This window comes from Mytilus edulis, chromosome 1 (assembly GCF_963676685.1).
Source record: "Mytilus edulis chromosome 1, xbMytEdul2.2, whole genome shotgun sequence".
NCBI lineage: Eukaryota > Metazoa > Mollusca > Bivalvia > Mytilida > Mytilidae > Mytilus > Mytilus edulis.
The window spans coordinates 92,884,071-92,902,711 of NC_092344.1; the positions used below are offsets into that span (position 1 = coordinate 92,884,071).

Below are 18,641 nucleotides of genomic sequence, written 5' to 3' on the forward strand. Positions count from 1 at the left end.
TATAACGGTCTAATCGACACTATCTTACACATATATTGATGTTGTCACATGTAATGCATTCCATCTTTAAAAAATTCGACCGGGCGTTTATTAGCCTTTCATTATTCATCTAAAATCTAGCTGGGTTTCTTTTACCAGAAATCAATTACCAGAACATATATCCCTAAAATTTTAGTTCAATAGATCGAAAATGTGCATAAACCCTTAACAGAACATATATCCATGACATAGTCCTCCACTACAATTACTATATAATTACACATTTATAAGTCTTTTTGATGATAACCTTAGGTCTATCAGTGACAAGATGAGAATAAAACTCTATTTTCTTCTTGCAAAAATTATGCCACGTCCCTGGGTGGGCTCGAACCACCAACCTTTCGGTTAACAGCCGAACGCGCTAACCAATTGCGCCACAGAGACTCGCATGTCAAGCTTTAGAATTTTTAGGTAGTGATGTTTTTACCTGGACATTTGTCATATGCATGTATACCGTATACAACATATTGAAGGATGAATTATATTGACCAATTGATTATAACGGTCTAATCGACACTATCTTACACATATATTGATGTTGTCACATGTAATGCATTCCATCTTTAAAAAATTCGACCGGGCGTTTATTAGCCTTTCATTATTCATCTAAAATCTAGCTGGGTTTCTTTTACCAGAAATCAATTACCAGAACATATATCCCTAAAATTTTAGTTCAATAGATCGAAAATGTGCATAAACCCTTAACAGAACATATATCCATGACATAGTCCTCCACTACAATTACTATATAATTACACATTTATAAGTCTTTTTGATGATAACCTTAGGTCTATCAGTGACAAGATGAGAATAAAACTCTATTTTCTTCTTGCAAAAATTATGCCACGTCCCTGGGTGGGCTCGAACCACCAACCTTTCGGTTAACAGCCGAACGCGCTAACCAATTGCGCCACAGAGACTCGCATGTCAAGCTTTAGAATTTTTAGGTAGTGATGTTTTTACCTGGACATTTGTCATATGCATGTATACCGTATACAACATATTGAAGGATGAATTATATTGACCAATTGATTATAACGGTCTAATCGACACTATCTTACACATATATTGATGTTGTCACATGTAATGCATTCCATCTTTAAAAAATTCGACCGGGCGTTTATTAGCCTTTCATTATTCATCTAAAATCTAGCTGGGTTTCTTTTACCAGAAATCAATTACCAGAACATATATCCCTAAAATTTTAGTTCAATAGATCGAAAATGTGCATAAACCCTTAACAGAACATATATCCATGACATAGTCCTCCACTACAATTACTATATAATTACACATTTATAAGTCTTTTTGATGATAACCTTAGGTCTATCAGTGACAAGATGAGAATAAAACTCTATTTTCTTCTTGCAAAAATTATGCCACGTCCCTGGGTGGGCTCGAACCACCAACCTTTCGGTTAACAGCCGAACGCGCTTTTTTTTTTATCTTTATTATAATCAAACATCGTATTTACATATCACAGTTCAGAATTACACATCAATAAAAACAATATTATCAATTATTGTCCTTTCTCTGAAAAGAAACATTCAATATTCTACATTTACAATTCATATGCGTGAAATATTTCTCACGAACACAATTATCTGCATGACTATATACTCATATATAGATATCATATCATATTCTATAGAAACATATTCATATACTTATATTCTAACTCACTCTTATCTACCATTCAGCACATACATTCAAATTGATAAAAAGCTTACACAGAATACAAAGAAAAATTAGAGTGAAAAATGATTATGACGTCTTATTTTCCGACGGAGGACAAAAAATAATACAATAGAAATATTGTTCGCACTGGGCTGGATTCCATTCCACAACGCAATCAAAATTCGTAGTATTAAATATCGAGTCAATCATCAGCTATTTTAAGACATTCAAACAGAGCACAAAAATTATCAAAATATTTTGAAAAACTTTTTCACAACATTCTCGCAAACACCATACAAACTATCTCTCTTACAAATCAACATATAATAAAATAATAAAACAATTAAAGTTTTTTATTTGTCGCAAATTCTATCATCTCATCTAGTCCTTTTCTCACATCATCAGTCATCAGTTTTGGTATAGTTCTTACATCACGGAAATCTTCAGTCAACACTTTGTTAAATTTATAGAACCCTCGGTCACTGCAATCGAGTATTTCAAATTCTTTATCATCTATATGATACAATATCAGACGATTCCTCAATGTTTTTCCGATCAATATTTCGTTGCGACCTCCTGATTGTTTCAAAACAAATTTTGGAATTAACTTAATATCAGTTGCAATATTTGACGGAAATGTTTGTTTACTTTTGTCCTTTTGTTCTACCATTCTATCGCGTTGAGATGTAACAGATAGAATATCACTGTAATTTACTTTCCTAAGCGGCGGAAATTCTGAAAGTACATTTCCTTTTGTTTTACATTTATCCTTTTCAATTATGTCAATGGATAATCCACGTTTGTTTTTATTTACATTGTTTATTTCACTATTCAATGACACAGAACATTCTTTACCTGTATCGATTGAACACAGTTCTATATTTGGACGTTCTATACCGGTTTCAATGTTACCTGTACATGCAGTAGTGGAGGCCTCAGACGGGTTCTCTTCAATGTCCATTATATCTGATGTATTTGTTGCTACCGTTTCGTCCCGTATTTGATTTATTTCAAATGCACTATTCAAATGAATCACTTCGGTATGTTTTTCAATATTAGAAACACTATCAACAATATTGTTATATTCCTTCATACGTTTTTTGTCACGATTGACAGTTGAATTAGACTTTCGTTTACTTTTATTGTTATCTTCATTTGAAAACATGATAGAAATACGTGCTCTGTCATTTTCACCATGCACGGTAAATGTTATATTTCTAAATTGTTCACAAGCATTTTCTATGGTGCTCATCAATAAAGATGGAAGTCTCTCCATTATAAAACAATTCACCTTCGGTGGCCTCTTTCTATACGACAATGTTTACAAATACGTAAAACATTACAAACGACAGTTTTGTCATAATTAAAGAAAACAACTTACTTCTGATACAAGTTAGAATGTTTATATTCCAAAAATACGCTTGGAAATCCGAGCAATCACTTATAACATAGTAATTTTTCCTTAGACATAAACAACACGTCCAGTCAATTAAAGGTCCACTCGACCACCCCACCTTTCATTATTCATCTAAAATCTAGCTGGGTTTCTTTTACCAGAAATCAATTACCAGAACATATATCCCTAAAATTTTAGTTCAATAGATCGAAAATGTGCATAAACCCTTAACAGAACATATATCCATGACATAGTCCTCCACTACAATTACTATATAATTACACATTTATAAGTCTTTTTGATGATAACCTTAGGTCTATCAGTGACAAGATGAGAATAAAACTCTATTTTCTTCTTGCAAAAATTATGCCACGTCCCTGGGTGGGCTCGAACCACCAACCTTTCGGTTAACAGCCGAACGCGCTAACCAATTGCGCCACAGAGACTCGCATGTCAAGCTTTAGAATTTTTAGGTAGTGATGTTTTTACCTGGACATTTGTCATATGCATGTATACCGTATACAACATATTGAAGGATGAATTATATTGACCAATTGATTATAACGGTCTAATCGACACTATCTTACACATATATTGATGTTGTCACATGTAATGCATTCCATCTTTAAAAAATTCGACCGGGCGTTTATTAGCCTTTCATTATTCATCTAAAATCTAGCTGGGTTTCTTTTACCAGAAATCAATTACCAGAACATATATCCCTAAAATTTTAGTTCAATAGATCGAAAATGTGCATAAACCCTTAACAGAACATATATCCATGACATAGTCCTCCACTACAATTACTATATAATTACACATTTATAAGTCTTTTTGATGATAACCTTAGGTCTATCAGTGACAAGATGAGAATAAAACTCTATTTTCTTCTTGCAAAAATTATGCCACGTCCCTGGGTGGGCTCGAACCACCAACCTTTCGGTTAACAGCCGAACGCGCTAACCAATTGCGCCACAGAGACTCGCATGTCAAGCTTTAGAATTTTTAGGTAGTGATGTTTTTACCTGGACATTTGTCATATGCATGTATACCGTATACAACATATTGAAGGATGAATTATATTGACCAATTGATTATAACGGTCTAATCGACACTATCTTACACATATATTGATGTTGTCACATGTAATGCATTCCATCTTTAAAAAATTCGACCGGGCGTTTATTAGCCTTTCATTATTCATCTAAAATCTAGCTGGGTTTCTTTTACCAGAAATCAATTACCAGAACATATATCCCTAAAATTTTAGTTCAATAGATCGAAAATGTGCATAAACCCTTAACAGAACATATATCCATGACATAGTCCTCCACTACAATTACTATATAATTACACATTTATAAGTCTTTTTGATGATAACCTTAGGTCTATCAGTGACAAGATGAGAATAAAACTCTATTTTCTTCTTGCAAAAATTATGCCACGTCCCTGGGTGGGCTCGAACCACCAACCTTTCGGTTAACAGCCGAACGCGCTAACCAATTGCGCCACAGAGACTCGCATGTCAAGCTTTAGAATTTTTAGGTAGTGATGTTTTTACCTGGACATTTGTCATATGCATGTATACCGTATACAACATATTGAAGGATGAATTATATTGACCAATTGATTATAACGGTCTAATCGACACTATCTTACACATATATTGATGTTGTCACATGTAATGCATTCCATCTTTAAAAAATTCGACCGGGCGTTTATTAGCCTTTCATTATTCATCTAAAATCTAGCTGGGTTTCTTTTACCAGAAATCAATTACCAGAACATATATCCCTAAAATTTTAGTTCAATAGATCGAAAATGTGCATAAACCCTTAACAGAACATATATCCATGACATAGTCCTCCACTACAATTACTATATAATTACACATTTATAAGTCATTTTGATGATAACCTTAGGTCTATCAGTGACAAGATGAGAATAAAACTCTATTTTCTTCTTGCAAAAATTATGCCACGTCCCTGGGTGGGCTCGAACCACCAACCTTTCGGTTAACAGCCGAACGCGCTAACCAATTGCGCCACAGAGACTCGCATGTCAAGCTTTAGAATTTTTAGGTAGTGATGTTTTTACCTGGACATTTGTCATATGCATGTATACTGTATACAACATATTGAAGGATGAATTATATTGACCAATTGATTATAACGGTCTAATCGACACTATCTTACACATATATTGATGTTGTCACATGTAATGCATTCCATCTTTAAAAAATTCGACCGGGCGTTTATTAGCCTTTCATTATTCATCTAAAATCTAGCTGGGTTTCTTTTACCAGAAATCAATTACCAGAACATATATCCCTAAAATTTTAGTTCAATAGATCGAAAATGTGCATAAACCCTTAACAGAACATATATCCATGACATAGTCCTCCACTACAATTACTATATAATTACACATTTATAAGTCTTTTTGATGATAACCTTAGGTCTATCAGTGACAAGATGAGAATAAAACTCTATTTTCTTCTTGCAAAAATTATGCCACGTCCCTGGGTGGGCTCGAACCACCAACCTTTCGGTTAACAGCCGAACGCGCTAACCAATTGCGCCACAGAGACTCGCATGTCAAGCTTTAGAATTTTTAGGTAGTGATGTTTTTACCTGGACATTTGTCATATGCATGTATACCGTATACAACATATTGAAGGATGAATTATATTGACCAATTGATTATAACGGTCTAATCGACACTATCTTACACATATATTGATGTTGTCACATGTAATGCATTCCATCTTTAAAAAATTCGACCGGGCGTTTATTAGCCTTTCATTATTCATCTAAAATCTAGCTGGGTTTCTTTTACCAGAAATCAATTACCAGAACATATATCCCTAAAATTTTAGTTCAATAGATCGAAAATGTGCATAAACCCTTAACAGAACATATATCCATGACATAGTCCTCCACTACAATTACTATATAATTACACATTTATAAGTCTTTTTGATGATAACCTTAGGTCTATCAGTGACAAGATGAGAATAAAACTCTATTTTCTTCTTGCAAAAATTATGCCACGTCCCTGGGTGGGCTCGAACCACCAACCTTTCGGTTAACAGCCGAACGCGCTAACCAATTGCGCCACAGAGACTCGCATGTCAAGCTTTAGAATTTTTAGGTAGTGATGTTTTTACCTGGACATTTGTCATATGCATGTATACCGTATACAACATATTGAAGGATGAATTATATTGACCAATTGATTATAACGGTCTAATCGACACTATCTTACACATATATTGATGTTGTCACATGTAATGCATTCCATCTTTAAAAAATTCGACCGGGCGTTTATTAGCCTTTCATTATTCATCTAAAATCTAGCTGGGTTTCTTTTACCAGAAATCAATTACCAGAACATATATCCCTAAAATTTTAGTTCAATAGATCGAAAATGTGCATAAACCCTTAACAGAACATATATCCATGACATAGTCCTCCACTACAATTACTATATAATTACACATTTATAAGTCTTTTTGATGATAACCTTAGGTCTATCAGTGACAAGATGAGAATAAAACTCTATTTTCTTCTTGCAAAAATTATGCCACGTCCCTGGGTGGGCTCGAACCACCAACCTTTCGGTTAACAGCCGAACGCGCTAACCAATTGCGCCACAGAGACTCGCATGTCAAGCTTTAGAATTTTTAGGTAGTGATGTTTTTACCTGGACATTTGTCATATGCATGTATACTGTATACAACATATTGAAGGATGAATTATATTGACCAATTGATTATAACGGTCTAATCGACACTATCTTACACATATATTGATGTTGTCACATGTAATGCATTCCATCTTTAAAAAATTCGACCGGGCGTTTATTAGCCTTTCATTATTCATCTAAAATCTAGCTGGGTTTCTTTTACCAGAAATCAATTACCAGAACATATATCCCTAAAATTTTAGTTCAATAGATCGAAAATGTGCATAAACCCTTAACAGAACATATATCCATGACATAGTCCTCCACTACAATTACTATATAATTACACATTTATAAGTCTTTTTGATGATAACCTTAGGTCTATCAGTGACAAGATGAGAATAAAACTCTATTTTCTTCTTGCAAAAATTATGCCACGTCCCTGGGTGGGCTCGAACCACCAACCTTTCGGTTAACAGCCGAACGCGCTAACCAATTGCGCCACAGAGACTCGCATGTCAAGCTTTAGAATTTTTAGGTAGTGATGTTTTTACCTGGACATTTGTCATATGCATGTATACCGTATACAACATATTGAAGGATGAATTATATTGACCAATTGATTATAACGGTCTAATCGACACTATCTTACACATATATTGATGTTGTCACATGTAATGCATTCCATCTTTAAAAAATTCGACCGGGCGTTTATTAGCCTTTCATTATTCATCTAAAATCTAGCTGGGTTTCTTTTACCAGAAATCAATTACCAGAACATATATCCCTAAAATTTTAGTTCAATAGATCGAAAATGTGCATAAACCCTTAACAGAACATATATCCATGACATAGTCCTCCACTACAATTACTATATAATTACACATTTATAAGTCTTTTTGATGATAACCTTAGGTCTATCAGTGACAAGATGAGAATAAAACTCTATTTTCTTCTTGCAAAAATTATGCCACGTCCCTGGGTGGGCTCGAACCACCAACCTTTCGGTTAACAGCCGAACGCGCTAACCAATTGCGCCACAGAGACTCGCATGTCAAGCTTTAGAATTTTTAGGTAGTGATGTTTTTACCTGGACATTTGTCATATGCATGTATACCGTATACAACATATTGAAGGATGAATTATATTGACCAATTGATTATAACGGTCTAATCGACACTATCTTACACATATATTGATGTTGTCACATGTAATGCATTCCATCTTTAAAAAATTCGACCGGGCGTTTATTAGCCTTTCATTATTCATCTAAAATCTAGCTGGGTTTCTTTTACCAGAAATCAATTACCAGAACATATATCCCTAAAATTTTAGTTCAATAGATCGAAAATGTGCATAAACCCTTAACAGAACATATATCCATGACATAGTCCTCCACTACAATTACTATATAATTACACATTTATAAGTCTTTTTGATGATAACCTTAGGTCTATCAGTGACAAGATGAGAATAAAACTCTATTTTCTTCTTGCAAAAATTATGCCACGTCCCTGGGTGGGCTCGAACCACCAACCTTTCGGTTAACAGCCGAACGCGCTAACCAATTGCGCCACAGAGACTCGCATGTCAAGCTTTAGAATTTTTAGGTAGTGATGTTTTTACCTGGACATTTGTCATATGCATGTATACCGTATACAACATATTGAAGGATGAATTATATTGACCAATTGATTATAACGGTCTAATCGACACTATCTTACACATATATTGATGTTGTCACATGTAATGCATTCCATCTTTAAAAAATTCGACCGGGCGTTTATTAGCCTTTCATTATTCATCTAAAATCTAGCTGGGTTTCTTTTACCAGAAATCAATTACCAGAACATATATCCCTAAAATTTTAGTTCAATAGATCGAAAATGTGCATAAACCCTTAACAGAACATATATCCATGACACAGTCCTCCACTACAATTACTATATAATTACACATTTATAAGTCTTTTTGATGATAACCTTAGGTCTATCAGTGACAAGATGAGAATAAAACTCTATTTTCTTCTTGCAAAAATTATGCCACGTCCCTGGGTGGGCTCGAACCACCAACCTTTCGGTTAACAGCCGAACGCGCTAACCAATTGCGCCACAGAGACTCGCATGTCAAGCTTTAGAATTTTTAGGTAGTGATGTTTTTACCTGGACATTTGTCATATGCATGTATACCGTATACAACATATTGAAGGATGAATTATATTGACCAATTGATTATAACGGTCTAATCGACACTATCTTACACATATATTGATGTTGTCACATGTAATGCATTCCATCTTTAAAAAATTCGACCGGGCGTTTATTAGCCTTTCATTATTCATCTAAAATCTAGCTGGGTTTCTTTTACCAGAAATCAATTACCAGAACATATATCCCTAAAATTTTAGTTCAATAGATCGAAAATGTGCATAAACCCTTAACAGAACATATATCCATGACATAGTCCTCCACTACAATTACTATATAATTACACATTTATAAGTCTTTTTGATGATAACCTTAGGTCTATCAGTGACAAGATGAGAATAAAACTCTATTTTCTTCTTGCAAAAATTATGCCACGTCCCTGGGTGGGCTCGAACCACCAACCTTTCGGTTAACAGCCGAACGCGCTAACCAATTGCGCCACAGAGACTCGCATGTCAAGCTTTAGAATTTTTAGGTAGTGATGTTTTTACCTGGACATTTGTCATATGCATGTATACCGTATACAACATATTGAAGGATGAATTATATTGACCAATTGATTATAACGGTCTAATCGACACTATCTTACACATATATTGATGTTGTCACATGTAATGCATTCCATCTTTAAAAAATTCGACCGGGCGTTTATTAGCCTTTCATTATTCATCTAAAATCTAGCTGGGTTTCTTTTACCAGAAATCAATTACCAGAACATATATCCCTAAAATTTTAGTTCAATAGATCGAAAATGTGCATAAACCCTTAACAGAACATATATCCATGACATAGTCCTCCACTACAATTACTATATAATTACACATTTATAAGTCTTTTTGATGATAACCTTAGGTCTATCAGTGACAAGATGAGAATAAAACTTTATTTTCTTCTTGCAAAAATTATGCCACGTCCCTGGGTGGGCTCGAACCACCAACCTTTCGGTTAACAGCCGAACGCGCTAACCAATTGCGCCACAGAGACTCGCATGTCAAGCTTTAGAATTTTTAGGTAGTGATGTTTTTACCTGGACATTTGTCATATGCATGTATACCGTATACAACATATTGAAGGATGAATTATATTGACCAATTGATTATAACGGTCTAATCGACACTATCTTACACATATATTGATGTTGTCACATGTAATGCATTCCATCTTTAAAAAATTCGACCGGGCGTTTATTAGCCTTTCATTATTCATCTAAAATCTAGCTGGGTTTCTTTTACCAGAAATCAATTACCAGAACATATATCCCTAAAATTTTAGTTCAATAGATCGAAAATGTGCATAAACCCTTAACAGAACATATATCCATGACATAGTCCTCCACTACAATTACTATATAATTACACATTTATAAGTCTTTTTGATGATAACCTTAGGTCTATCAGTGACAAGATGAGAATAAAACTCTATTTTCTTCTTGCAAAAATTATGCCACGTCCCTGGGTGGGCTCGAACCACCAACCTTTCGGTTAACAGCCGAACGCGCTAACCAATTGCGCCACAGAGACTCGCATGTCAAGCTTTAGAATTTTTAGGTAGTGATGATTTTACCTGGACATTTGTCATATGCATGTATACCGTATACAACATATTGAAGGATGAATTATATTGACCAATTGATTATAACGGTCTAATCGACACTATCTTACACATATATTGATGTTGTCACATGTAATGCATTCCATCTTTAAAAAATTCGACCGGGCGTTTATTAGCCTTTCATTATTCATCTAAAATCTAGCTGGGTTTCTTTTACCAGAAATCAATTACCAGAACATATATCCCTAAAATTTTAGTTCAATAGATCGAAAATGTGCATAAACCCTTAACAGAACATATATCCATGACATAGTCCTCCACTACAATTACTATATAATTACACATTTATAAGTCTTTTTGATGATAACCTTAGGTCTATCAGTGACAAGATGAGAATAAAACTCTATTTTCTTCTTGCAAAAATTATGCCACGTCCCTGGGTGGGCTCGAACCACCAACCTTTCGGTTAACAGCCGAACGCGCTAACCAATTGCGCCACAGAGACTCGCATGTCAAGCTTTAGAATTTTTAGGTAGTGATGTTTTTACCTGGACATTTGTCATATGCATGTATACCGTATACAACATATTGAAGGATGAATTATATTGACCAATTGATTATAACGGTCTAATCGACACTATCTTACACATATATTGATGTTGTCACATGTAATGCATTCCATCTTTAAAAAATTCGACCGGGCGTTTATTAGCCTTTCATTATTCATCTAAAATCTAGCTGGGTTTCTTTTACCAGAAATCAATTACCAGAACATATATCCCTAAAATTTTAGTTCAATAGATCGAAAATGTGCATAAACCCTTAACAGAACATATATCCATGACATAGTCCTCCACTACAATTACTATATAATTACACATTTATAAGTCTTTTTGATGATAACCTTAGGTCTATCAGTGACAAGATGAGAATAAAACTCTATTTTCTTCTTGCAAAAATTATGCCACGTCCCTGGGTGGGCTCGAACCACCAACCTTTCGGTTAACAGCCGAACGCGCTAACCAATTGCGCCACAGAGACTCGCATGTCAAGCTTTAGAATTTTTAGGTAGTGATGTTTTTACCTGGACATTTGTCATATGCATGTATACCGTATACAACATATTGAAGGATGAATTATATTGACCAATTGATTATAACGGTCTAATCGACACTATCTTACACATATATTGATGTTGTCACATGTAATGCATTCCATCTTTAAAAAATTCGACCGGGCGTTTATTAGCCTTTCATTATTCATCTAAAATCTAGCTGGGTTTCTTTTACCAGAAATCAATTACCAGAACATATATCCCTAAAATTTTAGTTCAATAGATCGAAAATGTGCATAAACCCTTAACAGAACATATATCCATGACATAGTCCTCCACTACAATTACTATATAATTACACATTTATAAGTCTTTTTGATGATAACCTTAGGTCTATCAGTGACAAGATGAGAATAAAACTCTATTTTCTTCTTGCAAAAATTATGCCACGTCCCTGGGTGGGCTCGAACCACCAACCTTTCGGTTAACAGCCGAACGCGCTAACCAATTGCGCCACAGAGACTCGCATGTCAAGCTTTAGAATTTTTAGGTAGTGATGTTTTTACCTGGACATTTGTCATATGCATGTATACCGTATACAACATATTGAAGGATGAATTATATTGACCAATTGATTATAACGGTCTAATCGACACTATCTTACACATATATTGATGTTGTCACATGTAATGCATTCCATCTTTAAAAAATTCGACCGGGCGTTTATTAGCCTTTCATTATTCATCTAAAATCTAGCTGGGTTTCTTTTACCAGAAATCAATTACCAGAACATATATCCCTAAAATTTTAGTTCAATAGATCGAAAATGTGCATAAACCCTTAACAGAACATATATCCATGACATAGTCCTCCACTACAATTACTATATAATTACACATTTATAAGTCTTTTTGATGATAACCTTAGGTCTATCAGTGACAAGATGAGAATAAAACTCTATTTTCTTCTTGCAAAAATTATGCCACGTCCCTGGGTGGGCTCGAACCACCAACCTTTCGGTTAACAGCCGAACGCGCTAACCAATTGCGCCACAGAGACTCGCATGTCAAGCTTTAGAATTTTTAGGTAGTGATGTTTTTACCTGGACATTTGTCATATGCATGTATACCGTATACAACATATTGAAGGATGAATTATATTGACCAATTGATTATAACGGTCTAATCGACACTATCTTACACATATATTGATGTTGTCACATGTAATGCATTCCATCTTTAAAAAATTCGACCGGGCGTTTATTAGCCTTTCATTATTCATCTAAAATCTAGCTGGGTTTCTTTTACCAGAAATCAATTACCAGAACATATATCCCTAAAATTTTAGTTCAATAGATCGAAAATGTGCATAAACCCTTAACAGAACATATATCCATGACATAGTCCTCCACTACAATTACTATATAATTACACATTTATAAGTCTTTTTGATGATAACCTTAGGTCTATCAGTGACAAGATGAGAATAAAACTCTATTTTCTTCTTGCAAAAATTATGCCACGTCCCTGGATGGGCCCCTTTTTGAGTAATTTGGCTTGAAATTCTCTTGAAATCTAGTTCTTTGTAAACAATGAATTTGGATAAGTCCACTATTGTTACAACTTTATTTGTGATTTTCTAAACTTTTAGACAGGAAAACTGTTTAATCCACCAATCAGTTCATTAAGATTTGAACATATGATTGACAAAGTCATTGAGTTCCTCATTTTGAGGTCCATTAAGGATAATGAATTACATATATTTTATTTTTCCAAAACACTTTTGATTGATCCCCTTCGGATTGAATTTCGGAATGAATTTGTAAATGTTTGCCAATTTCTGAATGAAAAATATTTCAGTACGTAAAGGAAACTGTTGGCAGGACGGAATCTAGATTCAAAGAATAGTGTCACTTATGGATTGAAAATTAAAAAAACCTGTATACTCGGGAATCGTTTTCGATGTTTTGGACTACTTCAACAAACAAAATATAGATATTACTTCTAATACTATAAAAAAATCTAATTATTATAATTTAATCAATAATTTTCTTGAAAATAAAAGAGATGAAAGCATTTTTTGGGGGGGATTTTCAGTTTTTACAAAAATTGTAACGAAAATTTTATCAAAATCTGTCAATAATCCATTGTCCTAAATGTGAGTTTTAATAAGAAATGAATTCATTAAGGAGTAAGTTAGCTCATTGAACATAAGGATAGTAGAACTGTGTAAATGTGAGGTTAGATAAAACAAAGATATAAATATTTGCTTCAACTAATGTTGACATGAAATATATTTCAACAAAGATCTTTGGTTGTAAAATTATTTGGAAAAGGAATAAAAAAAACATAAGGGTCTTGATTTTGAAAATAAGAAAATAATGAATTCCTGAGACAATGTTTCAGATTTTATGGTGAATGCGATCGGAGATTACGAAAACGACTTTCTTTTTTCAATACATTACTAACAAACTTTGTACTTACGTTTAGAACGGGCGGAACCTGCTTTTCCCTCTAAATACCATGTAGCATACAAACCAAGCGTATATAGGGATGATATACATAAGTCATCTGTGTAGATAGGATTCGACTATATAATCCAACCTATAGACCTCTCACTTACAAAATCTCCATTAAATTAAGCAGAGAAATTGTATTCTGTTCCTGTTCTTTTGTGCAGCCGTTGTGCATTATTCCAATGCTACATACTGGCTTTTTATGAAATCATTGGATTGATATCGTAATGTAAATTTCCGAAGAAATCTATAGTAAATAAAAGAACGTATCTAAAAAGAGTTTAAATAATAAAAATCTAAACCACATAAAAAAGGATTTTTCAATAAATCATTTTAAACAAACTTAATACCTGTTTTAAATAAACCAAAAATTTAACAAATAAGACATAATAAACATAAGATAGAATGAAATTCAAAACAGTGTGGCTGTGGCCATTGATTGACACATTAAATTCATCCATTGACTGGGACAATTTAGGTGAACGTTTGTATGTAACGACCACTGCTCACTATGTACTTTGTAAAGACACTTAAACTATGGGGTCACCAAAAGTTCTCAACACCTTAATAAAGTAATTCGAAAAATTAATCAGAAATAACACGATGTTTTGATTTATATCAATTATATAAATCAAAACATAAAGGTTATTCCTGATTAATTTTTCGAATTATTTTATAATTAAAGGCGTTAAGAAACCTTTGGTGACCCCACAGTTTAAATGTCTATCGTAGGTACGTCGTGAACAGTGGTCGTTACAGACAAACGTTCACGTAAATTTTCCCAGTCAATGGATGAATTTAATGTGTCAATCAATGGCCACAGCCACACTGTTTTGAATTTCATTCTAATTCAAAATTGTTTGGTTAAAAAGAAATACACAAGAAAATAATTAAATATTTTATCAATAAAATATGCATATCGAACTAGCCATAATAGTTTACACAAAACATGACATTCTAGAAGTGTTGACTTTTTTGAAAATTTAAATAGAATCTATAAAACATATACTAGTAGTAAAACATTTCACACAAATGTATTTGACAGGAATTATAGAAAATTATCTTATTTTAATAGTTTTTTGTTCTTATTGTCTTCACAACTAAAAATCTACAGTAGTTGTGCACGAGTCTTTTTTAAAAGTATTTCACAATGTATTTCATACACAATTACATTCTATAACATTTTTTTTCATCTTGCAATTCATGTCTTTCAAATAAATCTGGATGAATTTGTCAATGCAAAACCTTTTTTCATTTTCTTATTCTGATTTGTAATATTTCTTAAGGTCTTATATTAAAATATGAATTTTATTTTTCAACATCATTGATCCTTCTACAAATATGTTAATTTATTTATTAAAACTTACATATGTCTTTTACACTGCATCAAAAATTGTCTTTCGATGTGACTAAAAGATAAAGGAAAGGCCCTCTTTCGATTACCTTTTATTCAATTTTGTTCACATTTTAAAAAAAATCAAAAGGTAGACATTTTGTATATCTTTTGATGATTCAAAAGACAGTTGAAATGGCCCACTTTTTTTGTCAAAAGGTGTATAAAAGGACAACTTTAAGTATTCAAAAGGAAGACAATAGTTATATCAAAGATGGACTTTTTTTGACATAAGGTGTATAAAAGGGCAACATTTAGTATTCAAAAAGGAAGACAATAGTTATATCAAAGATGGACTTTTTTTTGACATAAGGGGTATAAAAGGGCAACTTTTAGTATTTAAAAAGGAAGACAATAGTTATATCTAAGATGGACTTTTTTGTCATAAGGTGTATAAAAGGGCAACTTTTAGTATTTAAAAAGGAAGACAATAGTTATATCAAAGATGGACTTTTAGTTATTCCAAATGTATCCATATCAACACAGAAGTTGAACTTTTAATTAAATTTGATTCTCAAAAGAGTACCTTTTGTTAAAAAAATAACAATTTTATACCTTTTAGAAACAAAATATTGATAAAATATGAACAAAAGAAAAGCATGGTAGGCAAGATTTCCATATGCATGGCACCTCTTTTTTGTTGGTGAAATATGCAGAGAGAAACTATGTTTGGGTATCAAAGCAAGTTCAAAGCAACTCTTGACATAAAAGAGACCTTAAATGTTAGCTTTCTAGAGTGTTGAATTTCCAGAAAGTCACCAGAATGCAGCCGTTTTGTACTTCTGCACGTCTTAAGGGGTCAAGTCATATCACAAATGCAAACCTAATATCTTAGTCAAATAATAATGTTCCCTGCTCCAATCTTCTCCTTTATCCTCATCAGTGGTTTGTCCTGTAGTTAAATGTGTGTACTGTTTTTGTTTACCTGTTGTATTGTGTTCAGGGTGTGCTACCCTCAATTAAGCATTTGACTTAAGTTTCTTTTGCATTATCACCTGTCCAATGGCAAGTTTTTAATATATTGTTGCATCTGAATAGATTCAGATTCAGATTCAATATTTTATTATAGTCTCACCACATACAAACATAAAATGAGATTCACATACATAGATTTAAAACATTAAAACATTTGCATTGCATGTACCAATCTTAAAAAGATTTATGAGAGACTTTTAAGATATACATTGTATTATATACATATAAACATATTTTTACAATTTATAATTAAAATTCACAATATACATTTTTACTAAATGATAGTAAAATATTTGTTTCATTAAGATCTAGTGAAATAAAATACTATTTCTTCTTAATAAAATATTGTTGCAGGTTTTGGCAACTATAGCAGCAACATTGCCATTACTAAATAAAAATATAAATTTTTCATTATCTGATAAAAGGTTAAAATGTTCATTAAAATGTACCGCTTCATGTATCATGATTTGTCTTAGATCCACATACAATGGGCATTTTAAAATGACATGTAGTTAATAGACTTAACTGAAGTCTCCTTGTATATGGTGATTAATTTTACTTTAAACCCTTGTTGTTTGTTCAACGTGTTCAAGGCCTTTTATAGCTTAGTATGCGGTAGAGTCTTTGCTAATTATTGAAGACAGTATAGTGACCTGTACTTGTTTACTTCTAAGTAAACTGGTTTCTTATGAAGAGTTGTCTCATTGGCATTTATATCATACCTTCTTTTCTATATTAATATAACTTAATAGTTCATCTATAAATGGTCATTTCATATTTGTTAACTTGATCCAATATCCGCCCATTAAGGTGCGAATCATATCTCTGGCCTTAATTTCATAGAAATTGATCCAATATCCACCCATTTAGGTGCGAATCATATCTCTGGCCTAACATTGATACTGTGCTATGTACGCAATGTTATTTCATAGAAATTGATCCAATATCCACCCATTTAGGTGCGAATCTCTGGCCTAAAATGGAAACGTAGAACAGAAGACCAACAATGATGTCAATGCAGATATCAACAAAACATTGAAACCTGCAATAGACAATCTTCAGGATTCTATAATACAAGTGCTGAAAGAACATATTAATAAACTGAATGTGATGCTAAGTGATGCATATACTGAAACAATAGAATCCATTGGACTAACTACGGAAAAAAGTGGTGAAGCAAGAAATGTGTTAAATAGAAAGTCTAGAGAAAAAAATGATGAGTTCGAAAAACGCTTCAGAAACTATTCAAAAAGCTTGAAATATGAAACTAGACAGAATACTCCTAGCAGAAGGAAACCCTAAACTAAGAAGAATGGAAGTTGACAAGTATTGAATGAACTAGCCAAACTGTTAGCCAAACACAAGTAACTGATTACATATATAAAGTGAAAAGTAATTATGAATAAACAAGGAAATATCTCATTCCTCTACATATGGATTAAAACGAACAGTAATTACAAATTTCATAATTATTTCATTTGAGATAAATCTGTAATCATTACTAATTAAATAGAATCGATATCAAACTTTTGTCTTTTATCAAATGATTACTAAAATACCTAAACTCTACTTTTGCTTTTACTTGGATTGTTGATATATTGCAAATTAATGACAGTAAATCAACAAACCTGGGAATATTTTATCCCTAGGTTTGTTTATTTATTGCCTACTGCGTATCCACGATTGATCTAGATAGCAATAATAGATACTGACCAAACAATAATGAAGAAGGACACACCCCTTGTGGTCAACATCCAATGAAAATAGTGATACAGAATCATATATACTACAAAATAAAATTATTACCAATGCAAAAAGAAAAGCATGGGGAAACATAGAAGACTTAATAAAAACAAGAAAAAGTATAAAAACATTGAAAAATTCAAAGCCGTTAAAAACAAATTAATATTACATAAAAAAGAAATTAAGCTTAAAATTGCAAAACAATTTGTGCTGAACCTATACTTTCAAACATTATCATAACCAGAAACACTAGTTCTTGCGAAAGGACTAAAAAAAATTCCAACAACAAACACATCCATAAAACAAATAATGAAAGATTTAAAAAAAAAAACGGAAAGAAATTTGAGACTCTCATACTTTTTCCTTGAAAATCGAAATATACAAAGTAAAATTCATCCTTTCAA

General features: G+C 32.8%; 20 non-coding genes across 20 annotated transcripts; all 20 read right to left on the reverse strand.

Moving 5' to 3' along the window:
• Nucleotides 1-349: 349 nt before the first annotated feature.
• Trnan-guu (transfer RNA asparagine (anticodon GUU)) lies at nucleotides 350-423 on the reverse strand. The gene has a single exon. It is a non-coding gene; the product is annotated as a tRNA-Asn (tRNA).
• A 462-nt stretch (nucleotides 424-885) lies between these two features.
• Trnan-guu (transfer RNA asparagine (anticodon GUU)) lies at nucleotides 886-959 on the reverse strand. The gene has a single exon. It is a non-coding gene; the product is annotated as a tRNA-Asn (tRNA).
• Nucleotides 960-3,484: 2,525 nt separating this feature from the next.
• Nucleotides 3,485-3,558, reverse strand: Trnan-guu (transfer RNA asparagine (anticodon GUU)). The gene has a single exon. It is a non-coding gene; the product is annotated as a tRNA-Asn (tRNA).
• Nucleotides 3,559-4,020: 462 nt separating this feature from the next.
• Trnan-guu (transfer RNA asparagine (anticodon GUU)) lies at nucleotides 4,021-4,094 on the reverse strand. The gene has a single exon. It is a non-coding gene; the product is annotated as a tRNA-Asn (tRNA).
• A 462-nt stretch (nucleotides 4,095-4,556) lies between these two features.
• Trnan-guu (transfer RNA asparagine (anticodon GUU)) lies at nucleotides 4,557-4,630 on the reverse strand. The gene has a single exon. It is a non-coding gene; the product is annotated as a tRNA-Asn (tRNA).
• A 462-nt stretch (nucleotides 4,631-5,092) lies between these two features.
• Nucleotides 5,093-5,166, reverse strand: Trnan-guu (transfer RNA asparagine (anticodon GUU)). The gene has a single exon. It is a non-coding gene; the product is annotated as a tRNA-Asn (tRNA).
• Nucleotides 5,167-5,628: 462 nt separating this feature from the next.
• Trnan-guu (transfer RNA asparagine (anticodon GUU)) lies at nucleotides 5,629-5,702 on the reverse strand. The gene has a single exon. It is a non-coding gene; the product is annotated as a tRNA-Asn (tRNA).
• Nucleotides 5,703-6,164: 462 nt separating this feature from the next.
• Nucleotides 6,165-6,238, reverse strand: Trnan-guu (transfer RNA asparagine (anticodon GUU)). The gene has a single exon. It is a non-coding gene; the product is annotated as a tRNA-Asn (tRNA).
• A 462-nt stretch (nucleotides 6,239-6,700) lies between these two features.
• Trnan-guu (transfer RNA asparagine (anticodon GUU)) lies at nucleotides 6,701-6,774 on the reverse strand. Its single transcript has one exon. It is a non-coding gene; the product is annotated as a tRNA-Asn (tRNA).
• Nucleotides 6,775-7,236: 462 nt separating this feature from the next.
• Nucleotides 7,237-7,310, reverse strand: Trnan-guu (transfer RNA asparagine (anticodon GUU)). The gene has a single exon. It is a non-coding gene; the product is annotated as a tRNA-Asn (tRNA).
• Nucleotides 7,311-7,772: 462 nt separating this feature from the next.
• On the reverse strand, nucleotides 7,773-7,846 carry Trnan-guu (transfer RNA asparagine (anticodon GUU)). Its single transcript has one exon. It is a non-coding gene; the product is annotated as a tRNA-Asn (tRNA).
• Nucleotides 7,847-8,308: 462 nt separating this feature from the next.
• On the reverse strand, nucleotides 8,309-8,382 carry Trnan-guu (transfer RNA asparagine (anticodon GUU)). The gene has a single exon. It is a non-coding gene; the product is annotated as a tRNA-Asn (tRNA).
• Nucleotides 8,383-8,844: 462 nt separating this feature from the next.
• Nucleotides 8,845-8,918, reverse strand: Trnan-guu (transfer RNA asparagine (anticodon GUU)). The gene has a single exon. It is a non-coding gene; the product is annotated as a tRNA-Asn (tRNA).
• A 462-nt stretch (nucleotides 8,919-9,380) lies between these two features.
• Trnan-guu (transfer RNA asparagine (anticodon GUU)) lies at nucleotides 9,381-9,454 on the reverse strand. The gene has a single exon. It is a non-coding gene; the product is annotated as a tRNA-Asn (tRNA).
• Nucleotides 9,455-9,916: 462 nt separating this feature from the next.
• On the reverse strand, nucleotides 9,917-9,990 carry Trnan-guu (transfer RNA asparagine (anticodon GUU)). Its single transcript has one exon. It is a non-coding gene; the product is annotated as a tRNA-Asn (tRNA).
• A 462-nt stretch (nucleotides 9,991-10,452) lies between these two features.
• On the reverse strand, nucleotides 10,453-10,526 carry Trnan-guu (transfer RNA asparagine (anticodon GUU)). Its single transcript has one exon. It is a non-coding gene; the product is annotated as a tRNA-Asn (tRNA).
• A 462-nt stretch (nucleotides 10,527-10,988) lies between these two features.
• Nucleotides 10,989-11,062, reverse strand: Trnan-guu (transfer RNA asparagine (anticodon GUU)). The gene has a single exon. It is a non-coding gene; the product is annotated as a tRNA-Asn (tRNA).
• Nucleotides 11,063-11,524: 462 nt separating this feature from the next.
• Nucleotides 11,525-11,598, reverse strand: Trnan-guu (transfer RNA asparagine (anticodon GUU)). Its single transcript has one exon. It is a non-coding gene; the product is annotated as a tRNA-Asn (tRNA).
• A 462-nt stretch (nucleotides 11,599-12,060) lies between these two features.
• On the reverse strand, nucleotides 12,061-12,134 carry Trnan-guu (transfer RNA asparagine (anticodon GUU)). The gene has a single exon. It is a non-coding gene; the product is annotated as a tRNA-Asn (tRNA).
• A 462-nt stretch (nucleotides 12,135-12,596) lies between these two features.
• On the reverse strand, nucleotides 12,597-12,670 carry Trnan-guu (transfer RNA asparagine (anticodon GUU)). The gene has a single exon. It is a non-coding gene; the product is annotated as a tRNA-Asn (tRNA).
• Between the last annotated feature and the right edge of the window lie 5,971 nt (nucleotides 12,671-18,641).